This window comes from Anabrus simplex, chromosome 1 (genome assembly GCF_040414725.1).
Source record: "Anabrus simplex isolate iqAnaSimp1 chromosome 1, ASM4041472v1, whole genome shotgun sequence".
Taxonomy (NCBI): domain Eukaryota; kingdom Metazoa; phylum Arthropoda; class Insecta; order Orthoptera; family Tettigoniidae; genus Anabrus; species Anabrus simplex.
Window position 1 is genome coordinate 1,129,374,323 of NC_090265.1, and position 17,806 is coordinate 1,129,392,128.

The window sequence follows — 17,806 nt, forward strand, 5'->3', positions numbered from 1 at the left end:
TAAGACCTCTTTTCAGCATAGCAGGTGAGGCCACCTGGGCGAGATACTCGTCATACTCGCCGGTTGTATCCCCCGACCCAATGTCTCACGCTCCAGGACACTGCCCTTGAGGTGATAGAGGTGGGATCCCTCGCTGAGTCCGAGGGAAACCCAACCCTGGAGGGTAAACAGGTTAAGAAAGAAAGAAGAAATATTAAACAGTCCGCCTCTGTGGTGTAGTGGTTGGTGTGATTAGCTGCCACCTCCGGAGGCCCATGTTCGATTCCCGGCTCTGCCATGAAATTTGAAGATTGGTACGAGGGCTAAAACGGGGTCCACTCAGCCTCGGGAGGCCAACTGAGTAGAGGTGGGTTCGATTCCCACCTCAGCCATCCTGGAAGTGGTTTTCCGTGGTTTCCCGCTTCTCCTCCGGGCATGTGCCGGGATGGTTCCTAACTTAAGGCCACGGCCGCTTCCTTCCGTCTTCCTTGTCTATCCCTTCCAATCTTCCCATCCCCCACCAAGGCCCTTGTTCAGCATAGCAGGTGAGGCCGCCTGGGCGAGGTACTGGAACTGGTCATCCTACGCAGTTGTATCCCCCGACCCAAAGTCTCACGCTCCAGGACACTGCTCTTGAGGCGGTAGAGGTGGGATCCCTCTCTGAGTCCGAGGGAAAAACCAACCCTGGAGGGTAAGCAGATTAAGAAAGAAATATTAACCTATCAGGATAAGTTAGAAATTAAAAGCTGTGGACCGGACAGACCAGACTTGATTATCGAAAAAGTTACAAAAACTGACAAACGCGAGTATGGACGTAAGTTTAAGAGAGAAGTGTACGAAATACAGAAGAAGATCTAGGAGTGCACTTTTTTGTTTGCCCTGTTTATTGTTTATGGAATACAGCTGGGTGCACAGACCTTGCTCATTTGAGTGCAAAAATAAATTAGCATGAAAATTATAATGCACACAAAAACGCGATTATTGAATTCCCTATGCTAGTGTTGCCTATAATTTCCAAGACGAGAATAATTAACATTTGATACAGTAGAACCCTGATTAACCGAGATAATATGGAGACTATTTGGGTCAATTGGGAAACAATTATTTTTTAAAAATTGAGCGGTAAATGCGGTACACATTATTTCTATGCTTCTCGTATTGCCCATGTGAACTTCGTGCTATATAAAAACCAAGAACAGTGCTCGCATCCTTCATTGTTCGCTGTGTAGTAAAGTTATTATGAATTTTACTTTTGTTCTACACTAACACAGCCTGCCCCGTGGTGTGGGAGTAGTGCACCTACCTCTTACCCGGATACCCCGGGTTCGATTCTCGGCCAGGTCAGGGATTTTTACCTGGATGAGGGCTGGTTCGAGGTCCACTCAGCCTACATGATTACAATTGAGGAGCTATCTGAAGGTGAGATAGCGGTCCCGGTCTAGAGAGCCAAGAATAACGGCCGAGAGGATTCGTCGTGCTGACCACACGACACCTCATAATATGCAGGCCACCGGGCTGACCAGCGGTCGCTTGGTAGGCCATGGGGATTGGTTTTATTCTACACTAACACCTTGGTGAACTGCGTGCTATTTAAAAACCAAGAATACTGCTCGCATCCTCCAATATTCGTAGTGTAGTAAAAATATTATGAATTTTACTTTTGTTCTACACTAACAGATTACAGATTACAGAATACAGAAAATTTATCCTCGGTCACAGGAGTTCTACCATGTGATTTGTGAAAAAGGAACCGTACAAGGAACTTTTAGTGAAGTGATTTATGTACCTATGTTACCTTTTTTTGCTGATTTGAGACATGAACAAAAATGTTGTTGTGAACCCCCTAAAAATGTTGTCACGAGCCGCCACTGCTAAATAATATCATTACGCTTGTAATAAAAGGGTTTCGAGCAATCAACTGACTTACTGACTTAATTCCTATTACTCCTGGGTGGAGCACAGGCCACATACAAGAGCTCTCCATCTGACTCGATTTGCTGCCACAGTTTTGATATTCTTCCAAGACTTCCCAATTGATGCCGCCTCCACTTCCACTGTTCGACGCCATGTTATCCTTGGTTTCCCTCTTCTTCTAGCCCTCTGTGGATTCCATTCAAGAGCCTGTTCTGGAATGCTATCAGGATCTTTCCTCAGTGTGTGACCTATCCATTTCCATTTACGTTCTTTTATCTGGATTTCAGCCTTACGTTGTTGGGTACGCTTCCACAATTCCTGATTTGACATAATATCTGGCCATCGCACTCCTAGGATGATTCTTAAACATCTGTTAATGAAAGTCTGGACCTTGCGTGTTATCTCTCCAGTCATCCTGCACGTCTCACACCCGTAGAAGAGCACTGATTTCACATTTGTCGAGCAATCAAGATAAAACTTGTAACGGTTCAAATCCCGTTACAAGATGATATCTGTATTTTTATTATTCTATGATTTTATCAGTATTGTATTATTATTATTATTATTATTATTATGTCAGTATTATTATTATTATTATTATTATTATTATTATTATTATTATTATTATTATTATTATTATTATTATTATTATTATGTTTTCTGTGATATTGTTGCTATTATTGTAATTATCAGTCTTATTTCATTCAATTTTGCAATGCCTGTTGCTTGCAAGATTTTACTTAGATGTATGCATATATACCTATGTGTAGATTATCATTAAATACCTGTACAGTGAGAGTTTCGATGTATCAGATGTGGAAGTGACGTTGTTATATTGCTATACCACTGGCGATTCTGCCAAGTCATCGCCACTCCATGGCTACGGCATCGTATTTATTTAGCAATGCGCTCAGAGAGTCGGCCGCTACGGGCTGTTTCAAAACTGTATGTAATATCTGTCGCGTAGGTGGGAGTATGTCATTGTTATTTCTGGAGATTACGTAGCTGTGTCAACCAACGTCTATAAAAGGTGGATGCACATTGTAGCGTCAGTCATTATTTAAACGGAAGCAGTACAGTGAACAAGTCTACTAGATGAAGAGGCCTCAGTCAGTCAGTCAACGAGTGTGAACGAGAGATGGTGAAGACTCAGTGAGCCATTAATTATTGGTCATTGAGAGAGTGAGACCAAATGGTTGGTCCGTCACTTAGTGGAAGACACGGACGCAAGGGCTTACCATGAAGTCAGAGAGGGCAACCCTGGACCTACCAAGAGGTAATACCATATTGACTTACAAAGAAGTCAGATGATATGGAGAAGAAGCAGTCACAAGGATGTATCACCAAGTTAGGCGTGACACATCTACAGTAAACACCAGATCAAAGGAATACGTCGTAATTACACTAAGGGTGTTGAAGGTACAGTCAAGTGTATCAGTGAGGGAAATATTTCGTATAAATTGTTAAATGTCCGGTCAAGAAGAATTCAAATTCATGCCTAGTTTTTTTCAGTTGCAATGTCATAATTTCATATTCTCATCTGTTTTATCGCAACAAGACTCACTATTTTGTTTATATATTATTTAAAGAATATATTTTGTTCTATCAAACGAATTCATAGTTTTATTTCAATGAAAGTAAAATATCTTAACCTCAAAATTAATGAGGAAACCGAACGCCAATCTCCTTTTTCCCAGAACTTATATGGTATGTTGTCAAAAGTAAGCTTATTACCCCACACCCTAGAGATAGTCAAGCGTCTCATTCTATTATTGCTGTACTGAGTGACAGCTGGCGCCCTTCAAATAACGTATGTGTAAGTAAGCAGGTAACAAGTAACTGTGAATACAAGGTCCGACGAGTGTGTATTTTATTTAATGAATCTTAATTTTCAGATTTTCCATTTTAAATGCAGATATTCAGATTTTTCAATATAAATGCAGTTTTAAATATAATATTTGTAAAATTTACTCAGAGATTTAGGAAAGTCACAATGTGGCGCCCAACGTGGGGCACGAATAAATTCAGAACTTGGTCTGAATGACAGCATATCATAGGTTCATTTTGGGAAGTGTATGCGCATTTAAGCCAACGGAAATTATTACCGGTAAATGTCAGGAGTGTAAGTTTATGATATATATTTGTATTTTGGGGATATGTCAAGGGATTTGAAGAGGGAAATTAATTTGAGATCGCGTACTATCAATAGTGAACCAAAGATGGACGAGGAAGACAATAACAAGTCATGTGAGGAAGAGGTCATTGCTTCTGCGGACATCCAAGGTGAAATTCAGAGTAGGGAGCAGGTGAATACGATGGAACCTTCTGAGGAAATTCAGGAAAGTGCAGAAATTGAGAAGCATACTGAAACCCAAAAGGAAATCGCAGGGGGAATGAACCAAGATATTCTAAATTTGCTGATGGCCAGACTTACCGAGCTCAGTAATGAAAATAAGAAGCTCAGTGAAAAGATTGATACTAGTAGTGAAAAAAGTCAGAAACGAATGGAGGAAAAGATTGATAGTAGTAATGAAAATTGTAATAAACAGATTAACTCTCTAAGTAGTAAAATGGAACAAATAATTAGTAGTAACGAAAATAGTAAGAAAGAGATAAGTAATAAAATTGAAGAAATGATTCGTATTAGTAATGAAAATAATAAGAAAGAGATGAACGAATTAATTGACAATAGTAATGAAAATTGTAATAAACAGATTAACTCTTTAAGTAGTAAAATCGAAGAATTGATTAGTGGTAACAGTGCGATTAATGATAAAATAGATGGGCTAAGTGAATCACTTAATTCTAAAATAGATACTAAGATAGTAGAGGTAACTAGTCAAATATCTAAGTTAGAAGATAAGGTAAATAAAGAGTGTGTTGACCTTAGAGAAGAAATGGAGTCGAGTCGGAGCGATCTTCATACTCAAATTGAGCATGTCAAAGGAACTTGTACAGAGAATATCAAAGAGTTAAGTAATAAGATTTCTAGTAATCAGGAAGAAATTCACGAGATTATAGATAAAAGACTAGACAAGATCCATAATGCAGTGGGGCAAGATATGAAGGAATGTGTCAGTAAGGTAGAAACGTTTGAAAAAGAGCTTGGGCAGGTCAGAGAACTAAAGAATAAACAAGAAACTTTGTCACAGAAGGTTACCGAGAAAGAGGAAAAATTACAGGAAGAATTGAGAATAATGAAAGAGAATGCGGAGAAAGTGGCGGAAGAAAAAGTTTTGAATTGCCAGAGGGTACTACGGCAAGAAATGAGAGAAGGTCAGATTACAAGAGAAATAGTAGTAACGATTGGTTTATACAATAGGGACCAAGATTTGCCTAAGTTTACTGGAAAACAATTGAATCCTATGGAATTTCTAACATTAGTTGAGAAAAGATTTGCAAATAAGTTGAGGGATAATATTATTGAATGGGAATACGTGGTGGAAATCTTGTCGAATGTTTTTATCGGTGAAAGTAAAATATGGTTTCGAGTGTACTGGAATAATGTGTCTAATTTAGGAGAGATTAAAGGCAAATTCATTGATAGGCTTTGGAAAGAATGTGTGCAAGGGCGCGCGCGCGAGAGAGAGCGCATGATGTCTAGGAAAAGTAATATTGTAGAGAGAAGGGGGAAAATGTTAGCCGTGTATCAGAGGAGAGGGGGTGATCATGATCCGCAGAGGATTAATAGTTGTGTTGATGGTGATAGTGGTCAGAAGAGTAATCAGAGAGAATCGGATGATGGGAGGCGTATGTATTTGAGTTATGAGAGAGAAGGTCAGAAGAGTAATCAGAGAGAAGCGGAAGATGGGAGGCGTATGTATTTGAGTTATGAGAGAGAAGGTCAGAAGAGTAATCAGAGAGAATCGGAAGATGGGAGGCGTATGTATTTGAGTTATGAGAGAGAAGGTCAGAGGAGTAATCAGAGAGAATCGGGAGATGGGAGGCGTACGGATTTGAGTTATCAGAGGGATTATGATAAGCCGAATATGAAGGTTATCAAGGTGTCGTTATCGAGCCAGAGTATTTCAGATTCACAGGGAATCGGGTAAGTTAAGTAGACAGGCTGAAGGTAGTAGATGAACTGGTATTTAGTATAAGTAGTTATGTAGTGAAAGTAAATTTAAGTATAGTGTGATTGTGACCTAAGTAATGTTAAGTGAGATATTTAAGTAGTGCCGTAGTCGTAGATCATGCAGTAATTAATGGTAGCAGTAAGTTAGACGTAAGAATTGTTCTGGTAAGTGATGTAAGTACTTATAATACTGAGAATATGATGTAAGTAGTGAGGTAGTAACTCCGATTATGGAAATTGTGATGTGAAGAAGGTACTATTTTATAACAGCCGTTAGGTAAGTCACAGTGAGTAAATAAGATGATAGCGGTAGTAATCACGATAGAAGATGATTGTAAGTTTCATCTATGCGTTGTACCAAAACTTGTGTATTCAGTTGTTTTAGGAGCTGACTTGGTTGCAAATCATGGAAGTAGAATAGACTTTAATTTAGGTAGTGTGTGTTTGTTCTGGGAGTAATCTAGCAAAGAAGTACGTGTTAATTATGATGGTCTGAGGTAAGTGTGTTGGTGACGTGTGTTCTTTTGAAATATATGAGAGGTAAGTGAAGTTGTTCCTAGTGAGAGGAAACGTTAAGGTGTGTTACGCGTCTATAACGACCAGTATCCGAGGGATAGTCGGTATGAGACAGTGACGTGAGGTAATTTGAGTGAATTACAGGAGGAGTAATTGTGTTCGATGTTTGGCAAGCATCGAGATGTATTTAGTGGTAAGTGAGGAAGAACACGTATATGAACAAATTTGTTGTACATGACCATTCATGATTTGTGGGAGGTAAGTACCCCAGTCAACTTAAAAATGCTAGTGACGTCTAGGAACAAATAAACATTATGCTGGATTACGGAATAATTGAACCATCTTGTAGCCATAGTATTGATTCTTTAATTATTGTTGCCAAGGAGGATGTGATCTATTGAGATATGTAAGTTAATAAGGGCAAAATTGATGCGTTTGAGTGACAGAGTGCTACTCAGAGTTCCATTTCATCACCTGCAGAGGCGGGAAATATGTTGAAGTTATTTTTTGTATCAGGGGTATTTCACTATTGTGAACCGTATCGGGAAGTGTGCATATTCTTAAAAGATCAGAAAGGGGATATTGTCGGTATTTATAGTATAATGAATGTAAAGAAGTACTTCATATGAGATTTGTTGAGATAATAATAAGATGATTAAATTTTGTGAGAAACTGGCAAAATAAAACTAACATCTGCGATATGCGTGTGAACCAAGTGTCGTATTGGTGCATTGGAAGAATAAGTGCTACATTGTCATGTTCTGTGTGACAAAACTGAGAACAGGACATTGGACAGTTATGTGCGATAACAATATGCGAGAAAAGTTCTCATATAAGTAAATTTTCACAAAATGTTTTGATATGTTAAAAAAAAGGAGAAGAATGTTGTATATTGATTGAAAATTATTTGTGTGTGTTAAATTAAGGGCTATGCTCTTGTGTATTGTATGAGAATGGGACACTGGACAGTTATCTGCGATGACAATGTGCGAGAAAAATTCTCATACCTTTGATATTTTATAAAATGTATGGATGTTGAAAAAGAAAATTATTGTTGTATACTCATTTAAAGTGTTTATATGTGTCAGTGTTATATTTATATTATGTTGTTCATAAATCAATCGATTCTTTGTTCTTCGATTTATTTATGAGCGAGGCGAATTGTAACGGTTCAAATCCCGTTACAAGATGATATCTGTATTTTTATTATTCTATGATTTTATCAGTATTTTATTATTATTATTATTATTATTATTATTATTATTATTATTATTATGTCAGTATTATTATTATGTTATCTGTGATATTGTTACTATTATTGTAATTATCAGTCTTATTTAATTCAATTTTGCAATGCCTGTTGCTTGCAAGATTTTACTTAGATGTATGCATATATACGTATGTGTAGATTATCATTAAATACCTGTACAGTGAGAGTTTCGATGTATCAGATGTGGAAGTGACGTTGTTATATTGCTATACCACTGGCGATTCTGCCAAGTCATCTCCACTCCATGGCTACGGCATCGTATTTATTTAGCAATGCGCTCAGAGAGTCGGCCGCTCACGGCCTTGATATGCCTGATTTAGTGTGACATCTCAAGACGTCAACTTAGACATTGCCCGTTAATTTCAAAGGAGTGGGTGAAATTGGCAACTGTTCCAGATGAAGCACGAAGGACATGACCATGCCATTGGAGACGTTTCTTCCGTACCTTCTCAGTGACGGTACATGCGAGCACAGAAATGGTGTCCCGATATAAACAAAGCATGGTATACCCCCCACCTCCACGCTTAACGCATTGCTGCAGGTAGACAGCCCGCTACAAGACTGTTGTGATTGAAATGGGCACAGTGGTGGATGTATAGCAATACACACACCGTGCCTTCAGCACTACCCGTTCACTCCCTCCCCTCTTTCTCCGTACTGGAGTGGCCTTCGACACTACCCCTTCACTCCCTCGCCACCTATCAGTACTGGAGTGGGGCAGTGTTGATTGTTTACGTCGGGACACCATTTCTGTGCTTGCATGTACAGGACAGAAGGATAATATAAAAATATGTATGATCGAACTAAGTTGTGAAACAATGAAATATTGTAAGTGGTTTCCTCTTGTTGCAAAAAGATGTACTTTGTATTAACAGAATCTACTGAAACGAAAGCTTTCAGAGTCTTTTTGATCTTCTTTTGTCCTGGCCTTTTACCCAATAATTTAGGGCAGGCACTAATGCGGGCTTCACAGTTTTTTACACCCGGATGCCCTTCCTGACCTCAAACCTATGTGAGGTGTATATGTTTTTAAATGTTTTTTATTCGGGGCGTTGACTTTGCACCATATGTTATGAACCTGCGTGTATTTGGAAATGGCGGAATGTGAGGAAAGGAACATTAAGGACGACACAAACACCCATTCCCCACGCCAGGGATATTAATCATTTACAATTTAAAAAACCCATACCCGGCCGGGAATCGAACCCGGGGGCCACCGTGTGACAGGCGGACGCGTTGCCCCCTACACAGCGGGGCCGGGCATGTGAGGTGAATACTTTTTTGCATGCTTCTGTGGTGGTCGGTAGTGTGAGGTGTTGTGTTTACATGAAGACGTATATTAAAGCGATAAGTAACTCCCTTCCCTCGAGCTAGAGGAATTAACGTGACTAAAATCCACATCCCGGTCAGGAATCGAATCCCGAGTCCTATGAACCGAAGGACACAAAGCTGACCATTTAACCAAATAGCCAGACATTCGGAGTATTAGGATGAGCAATTAAAATTGAAACCTGTAACTCCGAATCATAAAAATCCTCAGTCTGTTTCCAGTCAATCGACCCGGTCATGAATGGAATGAATGAAGCCCCCATCTAGTGGCGATGATAGGAATTGTGCCGGCTGTCGAAACCTGTCGCACTCCCTTGTGCCAATGAATAATGACTGACTGACAAAAAGAACTGGTATTGGAAAGTGTTGCTGGAATGAAAGATGACAGGGAAACCCGGAGTATCCGGAGGAAAACCTGTCCCACCTCCGCTTTGTCCAGCACAAACCTCACACGGAGCGGCCAGTATTTGAACCACAGAACCCAGCGGTGACAAGCCAGCACGCTCCCACCTCAGCCACGGAGGCTTACTAACTCCGAATCATATTAAATAAAATATTTCTATTTTCGAGGCAAAAACATCAGAATTTTAATAGTATTGCTCGATAACTTAAATTATTCGTGTTCAGATGTTTCTGAATGTTGTGCGACAACCATAGAGGCTCTACTGAGCCTTGCATTAATTCCTTCTAAGTGTGCCATGATGCTGCTCTCCTTAATATTTCATATTTGATCTCCTGATCTCGAAGGTAATAGGATTGTGAAGTTCTGAGAGAATTTTGTTTCATCTATTTGCTCCGAAGACTTGTACTCAATTCTTTCTTTCCTTCTTTTTTTCTTTGGAGGGTAGAATTGTACTCCTTCAGTCTTCAGTTTGAGGATTGTGATAACGACGTTAATGCCACTTTTTCTTAAGTTCCTCACTTTCTACATAATGATCAAGGCATATAACTGTTTTATTTTACATACCCAAGTAGGAATTATCCAGTCCTTTAAAAGATATAATAGTATAGATAAAATTAGGTAGTAGAATGTATGACTGATAGTGAGATCTGCAATTTTCACAGATTACTGATGAGTTGTAAACTGGCTATTATCGATAATGATTGATCTCGTTGGAGAAGAGGTACTGCATTAAATGGATAAAATCAGTGATTTACTTGCGGGGAAAATATTTACAGAAACTCATTAATTCAGTAATAGACAAATGGACTCATAATGGATGTCGAGTACTGCGTTCTCATGTTTTCCACGTGCTGTTTCATCAGCTGCATATCTTACCTTTCGTAGTTATGACTTCACATGACTGTAGGTCCAACGCTGTTTACAAAGATAAGTGCTTGATCTTACAATCAAAAGCCTATTTCTCTTTTCGGAGTGGATTTCATTTATCGGCGCGAAAGCTCTTTCACTTTTTCCATTGAGAATGGAATTGTCTCTACAGCCTTAATTAATGACACTCTAAAGAAAAAAAAATCCGAAATGACGTTCCGGTACGTTTTGATCCAGTTAAACTATTGGATAAAATTAATGTGCAGCGAGGATTGATAAATCTTCAAAGAGTACATACCTGCATCTTAACTGCCAACGGATCAGTTCTTATCCTACATATATCATTAGATCATAGGATCATGTGAACTTCAGCGCCAGAATATCAGAAGCACACTTTGATTCTCAAATTACAGACCGTCTGATTGTTGAGACCCAGAATTAGGGTGGCACATATGTCCGCCCTACGTAGCTGTCAATGGGATCGAGAGCAGCGTGGCAGTCCTAATGGATTGGCTCCTAGAGCGGCCAATCTGATAATGGCGGTCTTAAGCTACACATCCCGCCTTACTGGGAGACCTTGCCCACTAATGTTATGCCGCCTGGACCAGCCCACTACTGGTTACGACTTTCTGTGATAGTCTTTTCCACTCACTCTTCCCCCCGTCTTAACCACTCCTACTCGAACAATTACTACATTAGCTGAAAGAGAGGGCATACAAGAGTTACCTATTTTATTTTACGTTCCGGTAGTTACAATTAGTTGAGTGTGTGAGGTGGTGATAATGGTGATTATTGGATTATGAGGAAGTACAACTGCGCAACCATGCTTTCCTTACACTAATCATAAATTAAAATGGAAGAGGTCGGATCCTTAAGAAATTGAAGGCATGTGAAAAATTAAAAAAAAAAGAGCCACGAAAGGCGGTGAAATGTAAATACTCCCTAGGCCTCGCAAACCCAATGCCGTCCGGGTCGGAAGAGAACAAGAGGTGACCAAGGGAAGTCAGTGGTGGTGGTGATTATTGTTTTGAGAGGAAGTACAACTAGGCAACCATCCTCTATATAGGCCTAACACTAATCGGAGAGAAAAAATGGAAGGGATCCGACACTTCAAAAAATGAAGACATCGGCCATAGGATGTGAGCGCCGCGAAGGGCGTGAAAATGAAAGACTCCCTAGGTCTCCATACGTAATACCGTTGGGGTCGGAAAAGAACAAGAGTTGACCAAGGGAGGTCAGATAGGATAGATGAAAGTGAGGAACCTGGCACAAGTAAGTGGAAGCAATATCAGGACTCAGCTGAGGGCCCTGGGGTAGCCAACACACGCTCAAAAGTTCGGAGCTCTTGGGACCCCTTTTAGTCACCTCTTATGACAGGCAGGTAAAACTTTAGATGTATTCTACAATCCCAACCCACAGGGAGATGAGTGACGAGGAAGAAATAAGTTATCGCTACCATACAGTACCGGTCAAAAGTTTAGGACCACCTAAAATAATCATGAAATGTCATTTGGAACCTAAAATTGCGCTACTAGACCTCCTTATTTTCCCCCTGAGATCTCGCATGTAATATGATACACGTCGCCTGAGTTCATTGAGTTACGTCAAGTATTGTAGAAGTTATAGATTTTTAATTGTTGGAAGGTCACATCAGAAAGTCAACATTTTTAGAAATATTGTGTACTATATACTCTTCTTGGTTGCAAGTATCACCACCAAGATTATTTTGTAGACTTAGCAATTGTTGGGAGTCATTACATTATAAATATTAGGTTCCGAAAAAATGCGGCATAGATTTTTGTGTTTTTTTTAAACCAGCGCTATAACAATCGTTTTCTATAATTTGAGTTACTTTTTATTCTTATCTTTGAGTGCTCATCTAATTGTTCATCACATATTCTGATATCGGTAGTTTATTATTATTATTATTATTATTATTATTATTATTATTATTATTATTATTATTATTATCCCTCCGAAAAAGGAATGTACATATCATAAAACAAAACCCAAGATGCTACAGTCCTGACGGGCCTTGGCTTACCAAGCGACCACTGCTCAGCTCAAAAGCCACCGGATTGCGAGGTGACGCGTTGTCAGCGTAACGAATCTTCTCGGCCGTTATTCTTGGTTTTCTAGACCGGAGTTTCTCTCTCATCTTCACATAGATCCTCGACTGACGTGAGGGTGAGATAGCAAATGAGGTTGGGGCTGATAGGACCTCAAACCAAATATCAGATCGAAGGAAAACTCCCTGACCTCGCTGGGAACCTAATCCGGGGTCTCTGGGTAAGAGGCCTACACCTACAAGCACCGACCAGCTATGTTTATGTCAAAACGTACTTTCTCTATTTCTACAGACAACACTGAACAGGTTGCATCCTCAGCTAAAATTAATAGAGAACAATACTGAAATAATAATGAACCCAAAAATAAATGAAATCAGGAAATTCTTATCTCCGTAATAATTTATTTTACCTTTCATTTGCATCCTGGTATTCTGATCATCGGGCCCTTCTTCTTTGTTTTCTTAAATTTAATTTTTTGTTTTTCTTCTCTTTTGGCTGATTGTCTAAATATTATTGTCCTTAAATTCAAAACAGAAAACAAGAAATCAAACAGGTAACAATAATGTTCCTAAATTTGCCATATGTATTCGGTATTTGAATATATTTCGTACTAATTTAAATTCAATTTCATTTATTCACGAATAGTCATTGTCCTCGGACACTCCAGGAACTAAACGCCATACGCCATTTCATTTCATGGATAGTCATTATTTAGGAATAGCACGCTAACTGATATAGATTCAGGCTACTATAAGAGAAAGAGAACAAGAAGATATGTGCTGAAATAAGAGAAACTTTATTAAAGACCTTTTATTTATTAAGATAATTGCAAATTCTTAAGATAAATTATGCTGAAGAAATTACATTGAGTATACATAATAGCAAGGGTAGTTAAAAAATGAACGTTTTGTACAACGTAAAAGATTTATTTTACTAGATAAAACTGAGAATCATACAGTTTTACCTCTTAATATAACAACATACAACAATAACAACACGAAGACTATCGCTGTAAGGTGATCACACATAAATAAATAAAAAATAAATAAAGTGGACAAAATTGGATTTATGTTTAAAATATACAGCCATTTTCGTACAGTCGCTTCATTCTAAGTTTGGTTGAAAGAAATCAGCTACCTGCTCAAACACTGTTTTGGACGCACGCTCTCTCTCTCTCTCTCTCTCTCGCACACACATATTAGAATGAATGCTATCAACATTGCAATAGAATAGTAAAATGCTGAAAAATCTTTAGCAAAGCTCTGTACTGACCATGATCACCAAACAGAGTAGAAGGTAAAAGCTTCCACCATCCGTACTCTCGGCACAAAGTTGGATATATTGGTTAGCTCTATATTTGACCGACTTTGCCCACATGAATCACCCAAGTACTCATGTTTGGTGTAGTCTGAGTGAACCTCGAAGCCATGTTGCACTCCAGAAACTGACATCTTGTTTTCTAAAATTTTTCGACTTCTTGATAGGGAATCAAGCCCGCGTCGTTCTAGATGAACCGAGAACGTTATTACCACCTCGGCCTGGTATCCCCCACATAGCCTTGAAAGTTCAGAAATAGTTACTTTATCTACAACAAATTAACTTGTAATTCATTTAAAACTTCTTGCTTGTGTTCTTCAATGTCATTTTCTGTTCATGAGAGGAAAACGTACTATTCTTCAAAATTCACCTGCATCAGGTTCACCAACTCACGACTACTGACTGATAGTCTGCCTACTTACCGTAATTTATGTTCCTTTGAAGTTTTCTTAGTAATACTGTTTAAATTCATAAGTCGTACTCTATAGCTGGGATGTATTTCATTTTATTTGGTCAGGGAAGGCAAGTGATTTGATGTCATAATCTTCAGATGTTGATCAACAGTGCAGGTGGGAGTTGAAGGATCCCACGCAAATACCACAATGTGGACAGTAATGATCAGCCACCTTGCAGCGTCGAAATAAATATGGACACCAGCATAGCCTGCACAAATAACAGCAGTGTTATATAAAGTTTTTAAATTTTTACAATAAGTTAGCTTTACATCGCACCGACACAGTTAGGTCTTACGGTGATGACGTGGTAGGAAAAGGCTAGGAGTGGGAAGGAAGCGGCCGTGGCATTAATTAAGGTACAGCCCCAGCATTTGCCTGGTGTGAAAATGGGAAACCACGGAAAAAACATCTTCATGGTTGCTGACAGTAGGATTGGAACCCACTTTCTCCCAGATGCAAGCTCACAGCTGCGCGCCACTAACCGCACGGCCATCTCACCCGGTACGGTTGTATTTACTCGGCTTAAAAGTTGATATTGATTTTTGTTTTAAGGAAACTGCTGTATCTCCATCCCAGAAAACTTGAGCAAGTAACAGTGTTGCATTGCGGTTGCTGTATTTACTTGGCGTGTATGCTGAATTGATTTCTGTTGTATGGGAAGGTATCTGTATCTGTAAGCAACGAAAAGGTCTTTACAGTGGGTACACAGTAAGAGAGAACTACTGGTTACAACCAAAAGCAGAAATGCAGCCTGTTTGGGCTATATATTTCCTATTGAGGAATACAATGCTCTGCAACTTATTTTAAAAGGCAAAATTGAAGGGCAAAGGGGAAGACGGAGAAGACGAACACGCTGCCTTAGTAATATTAAAGACTGGAATGGTATGTAGAGTATCGAACAACTGTAACTTACTGTGTTGCATAAGAACGAAGAGCATTAGCTTCGGTGATGGTCAACGTCCGGGAGACTGGACATAGTATGTAGAAGATCTGTACCTCAGGGAACTTCATACGTGGTGAACTGGGAAACGGAGACGGACGGAGAGTGATAAGGATTAGTTGACACTGAAATATACTAGCGAAAAAATATCCAAACACGAAGAAGTGGTTGTGCTAGATTAACTAATGTTGGTAGGCGTGTTTATACATTTGAAAGATGACACTGATTCAAATTTTTCGCAAATCGCATTAGTGTTGAGCTAGTAGCGGCCCCATGATGCTGCATATAAGGTTTGCTTTAAATACGGCATGTACTGTGCGAGAGCGTTAGTTACCTGTGAGACTGGATGGAGTGACTGTGATTGGGTCAAGAATGCATTTATGACGACGAAGAGACCAGTATCAACAGCTCACTGCTGTTGAACGAGGCCGTATAATAGAGCTACGTGAAGGTGGATTTTCCTTCCGCTCTACTGCAGAACAACTTGGCAGGAATGTCTCCACTGTGCATGCGTGCTAGCACCAGTGGTCACGAGAAAGTACGGTCGAAAAAATGTCCTGGCTCCGGACGTCTCCGTGGCACCACTGGGAGGGAGGACCGCCGTATTCGTCGTATGGTCATGGGCGCAGTGGACTGCGTCTGGAGGAGCAATTCGAGCGGCAGTTGGCACCGCAGTGACGCAGCAACTGTTCGAAATCTCTTACTTGAAGTATAGGTCCGAGCCAGACGCCGTACGGTGTGCATTCCGCTTACCCCAAACCACCGCCGTCTGCGACTTCAGTGGTGACAAGCAAGAGCTCATTGGAAGATGGAGTGGGGGTCCGTTGTGTATTCCGATGAAAACCGGTTCTGCCTTGGTGCCAGTGATGGCCGTGTGTTGGTTAGGAGGAGGCCAGCTGAGTGCCTGCATTCCACCTGTCTGCGGCGTCGACACACTGGACCTACACCGGGAGTTCTGATCTGGGGAGCAATTTCCTATGACAGTATGAACACTCTCGTGGTTATCCCACGTACCCTGACTGTAGATGCGTACGTCCGTCCGCTGATTCGACCTGTTGTGCTGCCATTCATGAACAGCTTTCCCGGGGGTGTTTACCACCAGAATAATACAAGCCCCCAAGCCGCTGTTGTAACCCAATGCGCTCTACAGACTGTCGACATGTTGCCTTGGCCTCCGTGATCCGGGATTTGTCCCCAAATCGAGCGCGTATGGGAGATCATTGGGCGACAACTCCAGCGTCATCCACAACCGGCATTAACTGTCCTTGTATTGACAGACCAAGTGCAACAGGCATTGAACTCCATCCCACAAGCTGATCATCCAGCACCTGTACGACACAATGCACGCTCGTTTTCATGCCTGCATTCAATAGTAAGGCGATTACACTGATCATTAATGGAACTGTATGGCACATTTGCGTGGATATTAACGTTTAGTCTTGTACCTTTAATGAATTAAGTTACCTCCACAAATATATTGCGAATATTTCCGTATTCTACATTCCTTACTTCATGGTGTTCGGATATTTTTTCCGCCAGTGTACGTCCTCACTCAATGCAGAAAATGTGTACTGTAGTTTTACTCTAACGTAATACATACCCAGTGAAAATAAGAAGCATTTGTTCGCTTTTTTCAGAACTAACATGTCCCGTGCAGAATATCTACGCACTAGGAGTTGTACAATCAGGAGTTAAGTTGCAAAGGAAGTACAGAAATTTTCATATTTAGATTGTAAATTTTCCGATTACTGACTTACTTTTGCTTCCTAATTCCCTCTGAAGATGCTAACTGCGTTTGAAGTTTCTTTGACAATCATATTCTATCCTAACAATGTTCTGCAAAATATTATTTCAGAGCAGTCACTATCGGATCTTTCTTTGAATACGCAATTTGTATTTCTTGAATGGGAGATGTCGTAGTGTGTTAAAAGATCTCATTCGTGAAAGATGCCCATACCTGAGGACTGATTTTTGGAAATAAGGAGAGATTTTGCTAGAAGTTCGACTCTGAGACACTGATTGTCACTGAGAAAACTAGCTCTATTGGCGATTGTCTTAAAAGACATGCATGTGTCAGAGGGAGTAAGTGTTATTCTGCGTATGCGAGTTGTTGTTGTAATAACAGAATCTATAACAGTTGCTTCCAATTCTGTAATTCTTTTACTATAAATCTCGTCTCTCGGCAAACGCCTTTGAAGGGTCTTAGATATCTTAGTCAAATGGTTATAGCAAACTTATTCAATCTGAATTTGTATGGAGGCATGCTGGTTGGTGTTAGACTGTAAATACATTCTTCAGGGTAAGTTGATCTTCTCCATAAAAACTCACAATACTGACTACACTTTTGCACACTACCTCATCCCCAGGTAAAGATTGTTGATTCCAATTTATTCTTTGCTATCAACAGCAGGAATTGCTCTTCTTTCGAGATGTTAAACTGTGACAGTGGTGAAGCCATTATCACCACGCAGTTGTTTAAATGGGTCTCGCATTTTGTAGGTGGCATTTTGAAGAATTTGCGATCGCTGTTCCAGTCTTAGCTTCTCCTACTTCTGAAAGATATATTTAAACGTTTCCCTCAGAGTCATCCATGCATATTCCGGATATCATTAAAGTGAATTAATTTCGAAGTTTATGCTATTTCAAACAACTGGTAACGTCATAGAACATGA

At 39.9% G+C, this 17,806-nt stretch overlaps 1 long non-coding RNA gene across 1 annotated transcript in view; it reads right to left on the reverse strand.

The window, feature by feature from the left end:
- Positions 1-13,611: 13,611 nt before the first annotated feature.
- LOC137501481 (uncharacterized) overlaps positions 13,612-17,806 on the reverse strand; it is a 74,749-nt gene continuing 70,554 nt past the window's right edge. Inside the window, exon 3 of the long non-coding RNA XR_011018565.1 lies at positions 13,612-14,402. This is a non-coding gene — a long non-coding RNA (uncharacterized lncRNA). The remainder of the gene's footprint in view (positions 14,403-17,806) is intronic.